General features: G+C 42.5%; 1 protein-coding gene across 3 annotated transcripts in view; it reads left to right on the top strand.

Moving 5' to 3' along the window:
• Positions 1–13,230, top strand: part of FRMPD1 (FERM and PDZ domain containing 1) — a 207,480-nt gene that overhangs the window by 73,364 nt on the left and 120,886 nt on the right. The gene's annotated exons all lie outside the window — the stretch shown is intronic.

Here is a 13,230-nt window from a genome sequence, read left to right as displayed (position 1 = left end):
AGAGCACTGCTCAGCTCTGGCTTATGGTAGTGCCAGGGATGGAACCTCAGGCATGAGAATCTTTTGCATAACCACTATGTTATCTCTCTGGCCTTCAACTCCATTCCTGATTGGTATTTTTACTGGACTAGATTGGAATTGCAGGAATAGATTTGTTGGTAAGATCACTGAACAGACGCCAGTTTGCTTTCCGAAAGTTCCATCTTAGTTTCTCCGAGCACAGAATCAGTGGGAGCTGGAGACCAATGTGGATGATAGCTGGGTGGTGATGACTGTGCGGGAAGATCTTGAGAACTTGTCTCGTAGCGGGAAAGGCTTGGCCGTTGACTGTGCTAATCTAGCACAGGTCGGGTGACGAGTCTTTATTCCATCTAGCACTGTGAAAAGAGCCTGGCTGTTTGGGATCGTATAATAGGGAGAGGTCAACTGCCCCTGCGGCTCCAGACAGACTATGACCCACATAGTCATAGACTGCCACCTCTCCAGATTCAAAGGAGGTCTCAAAACTTTACATCAGGCTCAACCTGATGCTGTTGACTGGCTACAGAAGAAGGGCAAACGCTAGAAGAAGAAAACTGGACTAGACTTCTGAAATGACAGTAGTGTTCCTAATGGTCTTCATGATCTAAAATTAGAATTCTGCTAGCATTTAAAGTGGTGTTCCCCCACAAATCACATGTCATTTATTTCTGCGTTCAAGATACTCTACTTCTTGCCTTTAGTTTTTTAGAAGTGTAATTGTAATTCTTTGATGTGGGACTATTTGGATTATTTCTGTTGGAGTTTGCATAGCATCTTGAATCTAGGCTATGTGTTTCATGAAATTTGGGGATTTTTCATGAATTCTCTGTTCACCTACTTGTTCTCCTCTCTCCTCTTCTTTGACTTTGATGACATAACTATTAGCTTAACTATATTATTTTATTTGCTTTTCTTTTTGTGTTTAGATTGAATACTTTTTAAAAAAAATTTATTTATAAAATGGAAACACTGAGAAGACCATAGGATAAGAGGGGTACAATTCCCAAAACCAGAGCTCCATATCCCATCCCTTCCCCCTGATAACTTTCCTATTCTTTAACCCCCTGGGAGTATGGACCCAAGGTCACCATGGGATGCAGAAGGTGGAAGGTCTGGCTTCTGTAATTGCTTCCCCACTGAACACAGGCATTGACAGGTCGATTCATACTCCCAGCTTGTCTTTCTCTTTCCCTAGTAGGGCAGGGCTCTGGGGAAGTGGAGCTCCAGGGCACATTGGTGGGGTTGTCTGTCCAGGGAAGTCAGGTTGGCATCGTGGTAGCATCTGGAACCTGGTGGCTGAAAAAGAGTCAACATATAAAGTCATACAAATTGTAGATTAATCATGAACCTAATGGCTGGAATAGTGCAAATGAAGATTTGGGGTCTCCATTTTGGAAATAGCTAGTAGGTTTATTTTAGGTGTATTCCAAAGGGCCCATGACTTTATTAATTTTTTCCTGAGCCTGACATCTGATATGCAGGTGGACCCAGGTTATTGTCTGGGGAGATGATGTCATGGCTGGAAAAAGGGCTAGAAAGCTGTACCAGGGAAGAGAGTAGCTCCCAAATATGGGAAAAGTGTATAAATATTGTTGCCTGTAAACCCCATCGATTTGATCTGGCGCCATAGTCAGCACAGGAGCCTATGTAACCTCTGCATCACTGTAGGTCTGAACTTGCATTCTGTGTTCATCAGTAGAAACATTGTGAGTGGCACCAATTTCAGGACCCATCTTCTTCAGGTGGTAGATAGAGTGTGGTATCCAACCACCTTTCGGAGGATGGAACATTCTCTACCATTGTTGATCCACATTGAGGCCAAGGTCCTATGGGGACCCCCAAAGGGGTCCATTATGTTGTTCCTGATGGAGATGACCAGTGATAATGGAGAGAGGGATCTATTCAAGGTTTAGGTTCATGGTGTTTGTGTGGGAGTCCCAGGACTTTCCGACTAGGTAGAAAGACCTAAAAGGACACCTTGGGGGTCAGGCAGTAGTGTAGCAGGTTAAGCGCATGTGGCGCAAGGACCGGTGTGAGGATCCTGGTCCGAGCTCCTGCCTCCCCACCCGCGGGAGAGGCGCTTCACAGGCGGTGAAGCAGGTCTGCAGGTGTCTATCTTTCTCTCCCCCTCTCTGTCCTCCCTTCCTCTCTCCATTTCTCTTTGTCCTATCCAACAACAAATGACATCATCAACAACAATAATAACCACAACAAGGCTACAACAACAAGGGCAACAGAAGGGGGGGGATGGCCTCCAGGAGCAGTGGATTCATGGTGCAGGCACTGAGCCTCAGCAATAAGCCTGGAGGCAAAAAAAAAAACACCTTAAAGTACCTAATGAAATACTTCCTACTTAGACCTAGATACCCTCCTCACCTACTTCCTATTATACTTCCCTCAGTCACTCCAAAGCTAATCTTATCAAAGTAAGGACTGCAAAAGCTGAATAAGGGCAAGAGACTGACTGGCATACTTTAACAATGACTCTTTAGTCACTATCAGGCCACCCCACCAGATTGAATAATTTCTATTACCTTTTCCTTAGTTCACTGATTTTATCATGTAGCTTTAGTGATGATACTATACACTGAGTCTTTAATTTAGTATTTTCCAGTTCTATAATGAGCATTTTAAATGACTTATATATTAATAAGAATATATTTTCAACACCTTCTTTTTCTTTTCCAGGAAAATTCATAATCACTTGTCAAGGCATTTTTATAATGGCTGCTTTAAAAGTATTGTTAAATAATCCCAACATTTATAGCTTTTCTTTTTTATCTGCTAGAACAGTGAGAAATTAAAAGGGAGTGGGAGATAGAAAGGGAGAGAAAGACAGGGAAACACTTGCAGCCTTGCTTCATCACTTGTGAAACTTTCCCCCTGCAGGTGGAGATGAGTGGAGGGCGGGCTTGAACCCAGATCCCTGTGCATGGTAATACATGTACTTAACTAGGTGTGCCACTGCCTGACCCTATTTATAGCTTTTCTATTTGGGCATCTAGTCATTCACTTTTTCTCATTCAAGATGAGATCCTTCTGGTTCTTGGATATATATTCTTTTTTTCTTTTTAGTTGTATCCTGGACAAGAATGAGACACTGTAAGATTCTGAATCCTATTTGGATATTGTATTTCATCAAACTTCAACTGATGCCATACTGTTGGGAAAAAGGAAGACTGACTGGGAATATAATACAATCTCTCCACTTAGACTGTGCTGACTGCATGCTGGTGCAGAGGCTAAGTGTGTCTTGTTACATCAAGGAAGGGGTCTAAGTCTGAGTTCTTTCCTTAACTTGTACTGATCCGTGGTGGAAGAGTAAGAGTGGGTGTATTGTATATCACCCACCTCCACCCCCGTGGTGTTTGACTGGAGTAATATGGTGATTATCACAAAGGCAGTAAGATTAGCCTGTCATCTTATCCAATTGATTGTGAAAAGCAGACTTTTTATAAGATTCCCCTCCCCCGGGGGAGGGGCTTTCCTCCTGCATGATTCCACCACCCCTGGAAGACTCCTCCTCTCTCCTCCCCTCATGCCTCTTCCCATCTCCTCTTTCCTTCCCTCCCCTCTCCTTTCTTCTTACCTCCTCCTCCTTTTTTTTTTTTTTTTTTCCCAGATAGTGAGAGACTGTGGTCTGGGAGGTGGTGCAGTGGATAAGGCATTGGACTCTCGAGCATGAGGTTCTGAGTTCAATCCCAGGCAGCACATATACCAGAGTGATATCTGGCTCTTTCTTCTCTCTCCTATCATTTCTCATGAATAAATAAATTTAAAAAGAAAGAGAGAGATTGGGAGAGAGGGCCAGAAAGAGGAGAGACAACACAGCACTGCTGTATTGCTCTGTCATTTCACTGTTCATAAAATTTCCCCTTTGCTGGGAGTCGGGCGGTAGCGCAGCAGGTTAAGCGCAGGTGGCACAAAGCACAAGGACCGGCGTAAGGATCCCGGTTCGAGCCCCCAGCTCCCCACCTGCAGGGGAGTCACTTCACAGGCGGTGAAGCAGGTCTGCAGGTGTCTATCTTTCCCCCTCTCTGTCTTCCCCTCCTCTCTCCATTTCTCTCTGTCTCCAACAACAACGACATCAATCATAACTACAACAATAAAACAATAAGGGCAACAAAATGGAATAAATAATAAATAAATAAATATTATTTAAAAAAAACAAAATTTCCCCTTTGTATGGTGACTCTATGTGACACCCAGGGACTCGAACCCAGGTCCTCATTCATAGTAAAGTGAGTGCTCTACATGCTCTACCAGGTGAGCTATATCCTGGCCCCAACTTTTATTTGTTTGTTTTTCTTTCTCTTGTGTCTGTTGGCATTTCCTAATTTGAGGGTTTTCAGGTGTCCAGTCTGAAATAAGGTAAGAAGTTAGCCCTAGTAATACATCAGCAGGTTATTCCTTCTTTTCTGAGGGTCCCAGCTAGTCTACCGTCTCTCTTCGTCATTCAGTGTGCTTCTTTTTTATTTTATTTTGTCTAGGGTTTTACACTTTTGGTTTTTTTTTTTCCATTAGGAAGAATAGGGAGAAACATATTTTCCTCCACCCCCACCCCCACCCCAGTATTGTCAAGAATTACAAATTCTTGACACTTTAAAAAAAAAAAATTACTGCTACTACGTAGTTAAATAAATCTTTTCTTTCTTTTTTTTAACAAATTTTTATTATCTTTATTTATTTATTGGATAGAGACAGTCAGAAATTGAGAGGGAAGAGGGAGATACAGAGGGAGAGAGACAGAGAGACACCTGCAGCCCTACATCACCACTTGTGAAGCTTTCCCCCTGCAGGTGGAGACCAGGGGCTTGAACCTGGGTCCTTGCACACTGTAATGTGTGCGCTTAACCAGGTATGTCACCGCCTGGCCCCCAGATATATCTTTTCTATCTAGAAATCTGAGTTTCTTGACGTTTGTGAAATTTTCTTTTTATTAGTTCTTTGTTCATTGTTTTGCTCCTATATTGGTTTGCTTCCACTTCTTTATTCAGTCATTCTATTTGCTTATCTCCTGTGGACAGTTAATTCGTGCTTTTAACCTTTACAGTAATGATTTTTACTTATTTGCATTTTGGGTTTGGTATTATGGAAATTCTTTTTTTATCTTTTAGTTCATCAAATCAGTTCTAGTAGTGTTTATTCCATTTTCCTCTTGCATGATCAAAATGTTTAAATTTAGAAATTGTCTTCTTGATTTCAAAATCCCACTTTCCTCATTCTGATAATTTATTCCCAGCCCCTAAATGAATCCCCTTTAAATTCTTACTTAAATATTATTTTTCTGAGGATCAGGCAGTCGTGTAGAGTGCACATATCACGATGTAGTACAATGTACGAGGGCCTGGGTTCAAGCCAAAAGTCCTTCCGTTCAAAGGGAAGCTTTACTAGCAGTAAAGCAGTGCTGTAGTTCTTTCTCTTTCTTTTTTATAAATTTATTTATTTATTCCCTTTTGTTGCTCTTGTTGTTTTTTATTGTTATAGTTATTATTGTTGTTGTTGGATAGGACAGAGAGAAATGGAGAGAGGAGGGCAAGACAGAGACGGGGAGAGAAAGACAGACACCTGCAGACCTGCTTCACCGCCTGTGAAGCGACTCCCCTGCAGGTGAGGAGCCCAGGGCTCGAACCGGGATCCTTCCACCGGTCCTTGTGCTTTGCGCCAAGTGCGCTTAACTTGCTGCACTATTGCCTGGCTCCCGGTCTTTCTCATCCTCCTTCCCTCTCACTTTCTCTCTGTCTGTATCCAAAACAGTATCCAAAATAATATTTTAATTATTTTTTTCTCTTTTAATCTATCTCAGTATGAAATAGCTTTTCTACCTATTTAGTTTGGTCTTCTTTCTTCAAACTGAGTCACTTTCCATGATTGCTGATCTTCTGTGACTACTTATACCAGCAGCTAGGCAAGTCTTACTACCGTGGTCTGGTGGATAGCAACAATACACATCTCTTGAAAGGAAAGAAAGCTGTTTCTTCTCCAATGGCCTAGTGGTGGGCAAGGCTGGTGAACTAAATCCATCAGGCTGAGGTGAGATAGGAGAGACTTCTAGGGTCTTTGAACACTCCCAGTCTCAATGAGAAAGGGATGGACTGCTGTGTGTCACTGTGTAGGCTGTCTTCTTCACCAGGGAAGCTGGGTCAGAGGGAAAGTAGGAACTCAGTTGCTATCTTTTCCCTCTGTTTTCAAGTGAACCATTAATTTCATTGCACTGATAATAGATTAGAGTATCAGCTTTACTAAGGAGCAGAGAATGTGATTGGGACCAGGGACAGAGCTCCATGTAGACAAGGCTCAGATAGACGCTAAAGAGGGGATCTAGAAAGAAGACGTTTCCTATACTGCCACACACCCTCTCCTATTCCCAAAGGTGAAAAGAGAGCAGCTTTGGGAGAATGAATATGATAAATGATCAACCAAGGTTTGGAAAGTACTAGAAAACTGAGTTTCCTTCAGAAATACACATAGTTTGCCTTTTCTAGCCTGATTTCCTACTGTTAGCACTTGCCAGTGAACCAATCATTTTCAAGAGGTGAGCAGTGTATATCTTATTGTGAGTCCTAGAATACTGAGTAATAACATGTTATTTTTATGTCATCATTTCTCTGTAGAACAACAATTTATTTGTCCTTGAGAAGTAATGTAGTCATCATGATAGGCACCCTGTTTCTTTTATAGACAACAATAAAAATCTCTATGGTTAGATAATATTTTAGTTAGCTTAATCTCAAAGAATCATTTGCTTAGAACTTAGAGACCTTGATAATCACATGGTATCACTCCCTCTCCTTTCTTGTTTTGAAATTTATTTTTCATCAGGGTTTTGCTGGGGCTTTGTGCCTATATGATTCTTTTTTTCCTTTCTTTCTTTCTCTCTTTCTTTCTTTCAGGTAAAGGGTAAGCGATATATATTTTCTATTTCTTTCTTTCTTTATTTTTTGTTCCCTTTTGCTGCCCTTTTTGTTTTATTGTTGTAGTTATGGTTGATGGTGTTGTTGTTGGATCAGACAGGGAGAAATGGAGAGAGGAGGGAAAGACAGAGAAGGGGAGAGAAAGATAGACATCTGCAGACCTGCTTCACCGCTTGTGAAGTGACTCCCCTGTGTGTGGGGAGCTGGGGCCTCAAACTGGGATCCTTAGGCTATATTTTCTTTTTTTTATAAGAGCACTGCTCAGCTCTGGTTTATGGTGTTGCAAGGGATTGAACCTGGGGTTTTGGGAAGACAATTCTATTCCGTTTGTCCTTTCTTTTGTCCTTTCTGCTGTAACCTGAAGAGTGAGGAGACTTGGACAAGGGCAGAACAGTACTAGAACAGCCCCCATTTTCTGTTTCCTGGGTCATTGTGGATTTTTTTAAGCCTGGATTATTTCTCATTAACAGTCACCAAGTGGTGGTGCACCTAGGTGAGCACACATGTTACAGTGCGCAAAGACTCTCGTTCAAGCCCCTAGTTCCCACCTGACGTGGGGGGGGAGCTTCAGAAGCAGTACAGCAGTGCTACAGGTGTCTCTCTCTCTCCCTCCCCCTTAATTTCTCTGCCTCTAATATAAATAAAGAAAATAAAAGACATTTCTCATTAACTTGGTATGAAGGCATTAGAACTGCCAACTTACTTATGACCTGATGTACAAAAGAACTGTTTCTAACCGAGTCTAAGGCTCCATTCAGAATCAAAGGGTCAGGTGTTTTTTATTTATTTGTGTTTAGCCATATAAAATTTGACCATGCCAAGGAAGAGCAGCAACTTGTCCTAAATTACTGCTGACAGTAAAGCTGAAACTTGAAACAGTAAACTTTTCTATTTTGGGAACGATAGATATGAAGTCAGGAAGAGTTAGGCATCTGAAGAAGGAAACTGTATAGAAAAGCCAACTATTAAGTCAGCTTTCAGAAATATTTTAGTCTAAAGAAAACTAATACAGGTAAGGGTAAGGTATGAGCACTTAGCAGATGACAAATGGCACACTCTTGCCGTAGAGAAAGCAAACTGTAAGTGAAATGGTACTTAGGGGAAATAAATTCAAACCTCAGATGTTGTAGTCAGGAAGCCTCATTAGGATGCAACACAGCTTCTCATTATGGGTTACTACAGAGTGTCACTAAAAAGAGGAGAAACATTTATGAAGGGCAAGGCATATCCAAACTGAAATATGAGAAATGTCTGTCTTGCTGTATTTTGCTCTATATTAATATTGGATCATTTGATGTTACTCTTTCATAAAAAGATGATCTCAGAGTGACAAAAACAGAGATTGAAAGTGATCTCTCTTGAATTGACAGCTGTTAGGGTAAACACTCTTGAGAATCTTATGTATATTCATTGATTTATTCAACCACTTAACTATCTATGGAGTTCTAGGAATAAAGATATAAATACAATATATTGTCTTCCTCAAGGAGCTCTCAAAAAGACAGACATGTACATAAATCACTATAATATGATGTTCTGGGTATTTTAGTGAATATACCAAGTATAGCACTAGCACAAAGAAGGGATGCAAAGACCTCATAGAGGAGAAAATATTTTCCACCAGGATTTAAAGGAGGGAGGAGAGTTTGTCTGGCAATTCATAGTAAAGCTAAATAAACAAGAGTGATACCCAGCGTTTCTTTGCTGTTTCATGCAAAGGGCTGAGTCATTTAAAGAGGTGACAGGAAACCTAGTCCAGTGTAGCAGACTCTCAGGCAAATTGCTCAACGTTTTAAAGTCTCAGTTTTCATTCTCTGTAAAAGGAACACAGTAGGGGGCCGGGAGGTAGCACAGCAGGTTAAGAGCACATGGCACAAAGTGCAAGGACCGGCAAAAGGATCCGGGTTCCAGCCCCCGGCTCCCCACCTGCGGGGGTGGGGGAGTCGCTGCTCAGGCGGTGAAGCAGGTTTGCAGGTGTCTGTCTTTCTCTCCTCCTCTCTGTCTTCCCGTTCTCTCTCTTTTTCTCTCTGTCCTACCCAACAACGACAGCAATAACAACAACAATAATAACGGGGGTCGGGCGGTAGCGCAGCGGTTTAAGTGCATGTGGCACAAAGCACAAGGACCGGCATTAGGATCCCGGTTCGAGCCCCCTGGCTCCCCACCTGTAGGGGAGTCACTTCACAGACGGTGAAGCAGGTCTGCAGGTATCTCTCTCTCCCCCTCTCTGCAGGTCTGAAGCAGGTCTGCAGGTGTCTCTCTCTCCCCCTCTGTCTTCCCCTCCTCTCTCCATTTCTCTCCGTCCTATCCAACCACTAATGAACGACATCAACCACAACAATAATAACCACAATAATAACCACAACAAGGCTACAAGGGCAACAAAAGGGAAAAAAATGGCCTCCAGGAGCAGTGGATTCATGGTGCAGGCACTGAGCCCCAGCAATAACCCTGGAGGCAAAAAAAAAAAATCTGTAAAAAAAATAACAATAACAACAATGAAAAACAAAAAGGAAAAAAAATAGCCTCCAGGAGCAGTGGATTCATGGTACAGGCACTGAGCCCCAGCAATAACCCTGGAGGCAATAAAAAAAAAAAAGGAGCACAGAAATCCTCAGTGTAATACTGGCTACAAGCATTTTACTAGTGGTGCCAGCTAGCAGGTAATGAACAGTACTTCATCTCTAGAAACTCATTACGGAACATCCCTTCGTAGGAGATATTCTTATCATATGCCCTTCCCAGAGGAAGAAGCCTAGGACTGAGGGATTATGGGATTCTCCTAAGATTAGAGGTTATTCTGAACTTGGGAATCTGAGTAACATGTATGTATATTTTCCCCTCTATATGTAAGTACAGATATAAATACAATATTGTCTTTCTGAAAGAGCTCTCCAAAAGACAGAAATGGATATACATCACTATAATGTAGTTTGCTGGGTGCTTTATCTGGAGAATATACTAAGTATAGGAGATGCCCAGCAGATCTCTGGATTTGAAGGACAGAAGATAGTCTGGATTAAGGGCACAGGGTCAATAGAATGCTCAGTGAAGGTGAAGACAAAAAAGTGACCAGACCGAGAGGAGATACAAGGAACTTTAGTATTTGAACGGTAGGCAGACAGGGAGAGTTAGGGCTATAGGTGGGGGGAAGGAGAGCAGTCAGAATGAGAGCAAGGTTCTCCTTTCTTCCTTCTTGCCTTCCTTCCTTCCTTCCTTCCTTCCTTCCATTTTTTTATATTTATTTTATTTATTTATTCCCTTTTGTTGCCCTTGTTGTTTTATTGTTGTAGTTATTATAGTTGTTGTCGTTGGATAGGACAGAGAGAAATGGAGAGAGGAGGGGAAGACAGAGAGGAGGAGAGAAAGACAGACACCTGCAGACCTGCTTCACCGCCTGTGAAGCGACTCCCCTGCAGGTGGGGAGCCGGGGTTCGAACCGGGATCCTTATGCCTGTCCTTGTGCTTTGCGCCACCTGCGCTTAGCCCGCTGCACTACAGCCCGACTCCCTCATTTTTGTTTTATTTTGTTACCAGAGCACTGTTCAGCTCTGGCTTATGGTGGTGCAGGGGATTGAACCTGAACTTTGGAGCCTCAGGCATGAGAGGCCATTTGCATAGCCATTATTTTATCTACCCTCCGCCCTAGAATGAGAACAAGTCATAGTAAGGTCCCATTTATACAAAAAGGCATATAGTACCCAAAGAAGCAGACATTTCTACATACTCAAACAAACCTGGGACCCAGATGCAAGAGTCCTGTGCTCTGTCCTCTATGCCACCTTCCTGGCCACAAGAGGATTAAGTTTCAGTCTTTCTTTCTGACCAGTGCCCTCTGTGGTCTTAAATTTACATTAGAAAGTATAATTTGGTTATCCATTTATATCTTTTATTTATTGTTTCCCTTTTGTTGCCCTTGTTTATCATTGCTGTTATTATTATTGTTATTGCTGTCCTTGTTGTTGGATAGGACACAGAAATGGAGATAGGAGGGGAAGACAGAGGAGGAGAGAAAGATGGACACCTGCAGACCTGCTTCGCCACTTGTGAAGCAACTCCCTTGCAAATGGGGAGCCAGGCCATAAACCAGGATCCTTACACCTGTCCTTGTGCTTTGCTTCTTGTGTGCTTAACCCGCTGTGCTACCGCCCAGCCCCCTTTATCTTTTATTTTTTATTTTATTATTATTTTAAAAATTTTATTTATTTATTTTACCTTTTGTTGCCCTTGTTATTTTATTGTTGTTGTAATTATTATTGTTGTTGCTACTGATATCATCATTGTTAGATAGGACAGAGAGAAATGGAGAGAGGAGGGGAAGACAGAGAGGGGGAGAGAAAGATAGACACCTACAGACCTGCTTCATGAAGCAACTCCCCTGCAGGTGGGGAGCTGGGGCTCCAACCGGTATCCTTACGCCCGCTGGTCCTTGCACTTCGCGCCACGTGTGCTTAACCCATTACACTACTGCCCAATTCCCTTTTATTTTTAATCATTTGAATTTGCTCTCAGTGAAGCCTATCATTTATTTTTATTTATTTTATTTTTAAAAAATATTTATTTTATTTATTCCCTTTTGTTGCCCTTGTTGTTTTATTGTTGTAGTTATTATTGTTGTTGTCGTTGTTGGATAGGACAGAGAGAAATGGAGAGAGGAGGGGAAGACAGAGAGGAGGAGAGAAAGACAGACACCTGCAGACCTGCTTCACCGCCTGTGAAGCGACTCCCCTGCAGGTGGGGAGCCGGGGTTCGAACCGGGATCCTTATGCCGGTCCTTGTGCTTTGCACCACCTGCGCTTAACCCGCTGCGCTACAGCCCAACTCCCTTATTTTCATTTTATTATATTTATTTATTTATTTATTTATTTATTTATTTATTGGATAGACAGCCAGAAATTGAGAGGAGAATGGGAGATAGAAAGGGAAAGAGACAGAGACATAAACACCTGTAGCCCTGTTTCATCACTTGTGGATATTTCCCCCTGTAGGTGGGGACCAGGTGATTGAACCCAGGTCCTTGCACATTGTAACATGTGCACTCAACCAGGTGTCCCACTACCTGACCCCTCCATCTTTGCCTACAATACACATTTTTAAAAACTAAACTTTATTTTGAGATAACTCTTGCAATTGTAAGATACAAAGTGAAGAAATACTCGTGTCTTTTCTATTTATTTATTTATCTGTCTATTTTTATAGAAGTGTACTTTATTTCCACAGTGGATTCAGAACTTTCTGTCACTGGTCACCACCACTGATGGTGCTTTTTCTGGAGCAGAATTTGATACAACAGAGTGGAGAAAGGTATGGGAAATAGACTCTGAAGAGTGAGAGCTCACTCAGTCCAAGAATCTGGGTGGCACCGGGGCTGGGGGGGGAGAGAGAGAGAGGAACAGAGAGAGGGAGAGGGAGAGGGAGGGAGGGAGGGAGAGAGAGAGAAAGAGAGAAAGAGAGAGAGAGAGAGAGAAATGGGTCTTTGGATGTAGGTACCTAAGAGAAACTTTTGGACGCAGCCTCCTGGGAGAGAGTTTTTTGATGAAGGCCCGGGCTTGGGAATGATGGAAATGTAAAGCAGGTGCAGAAGCCTTTCTTTATACACCAGGTGGGCTGCAAAGTGCTACGATGCTACTTTTTTATTTTATTATTATTTTTATGAAAGACATATTTGCTAACATATATCTGTGCTCCTTTCCTTCACTAGAATGATCTAATCACACCTGTCTGGTGGTGCCCCTTCCCTACTCAACCACTCCACGCTCCCTCCCATGACCTGCCCTTGCTCTGAGAACTGACTCCTGCTCACTCTTCTCTTCAGCTAGTACACCTCCTGCTCCTGCCACACACATCTTAGAGGTCTTTGTTCTAGTGACTTCTACCTGGAAGAGCTCCCTTTCACTGGCCAACTCTACCGACTTTTCATTTCTTCCTTCCTTCCTTCCTTCCTTCCTTCCTTCCTTCCTTTCTTTCTTTTTCTTTTTGTTGGTTTTTGTTTTACCAGAGCACTGCTCAACTCTGGTTTATGCTGGAGATTGAACGTGGGACTTTGGAGCCTCAGGAATGAGAGTCTCTTTGCATAACCTTTATGCTATCTACCCCAGCCCACTCTACTTACTTTTCAGCTTTCTGTGTAGAGGGCTCCTGTCAAGAAGGCCTTCTTCCCTCCCCAATGGAGGCCTCTGCCATGCACCCCCTCGAACCTTGGGGTCACATTATTAGTGCACATTAGTGCTCCTCTTATATTCTGAGGGCAAGGACTGTGCTTTATTTGGAGCTCTGTCTCCAATGCCTAACACGA

Source organism: Erinaceus europaeus, chromosome 10 (genome assembly GCF_950295315.1).
Source record: "Erinaceus europaeus chromosome 10, mEriEur2.1, whole genome shotgun sequence".
Taxonomy (NCBI): domain Eukaryota; kingdom Metazoa; phylum Chordata; class Mammalia; order Eulipotyphla; family Erinaceidae; genus Erinaceus; species Erinaceus europaeus.
This window is presented reverse-complemented; position numbering and strand designations above follow the sequence as displayed.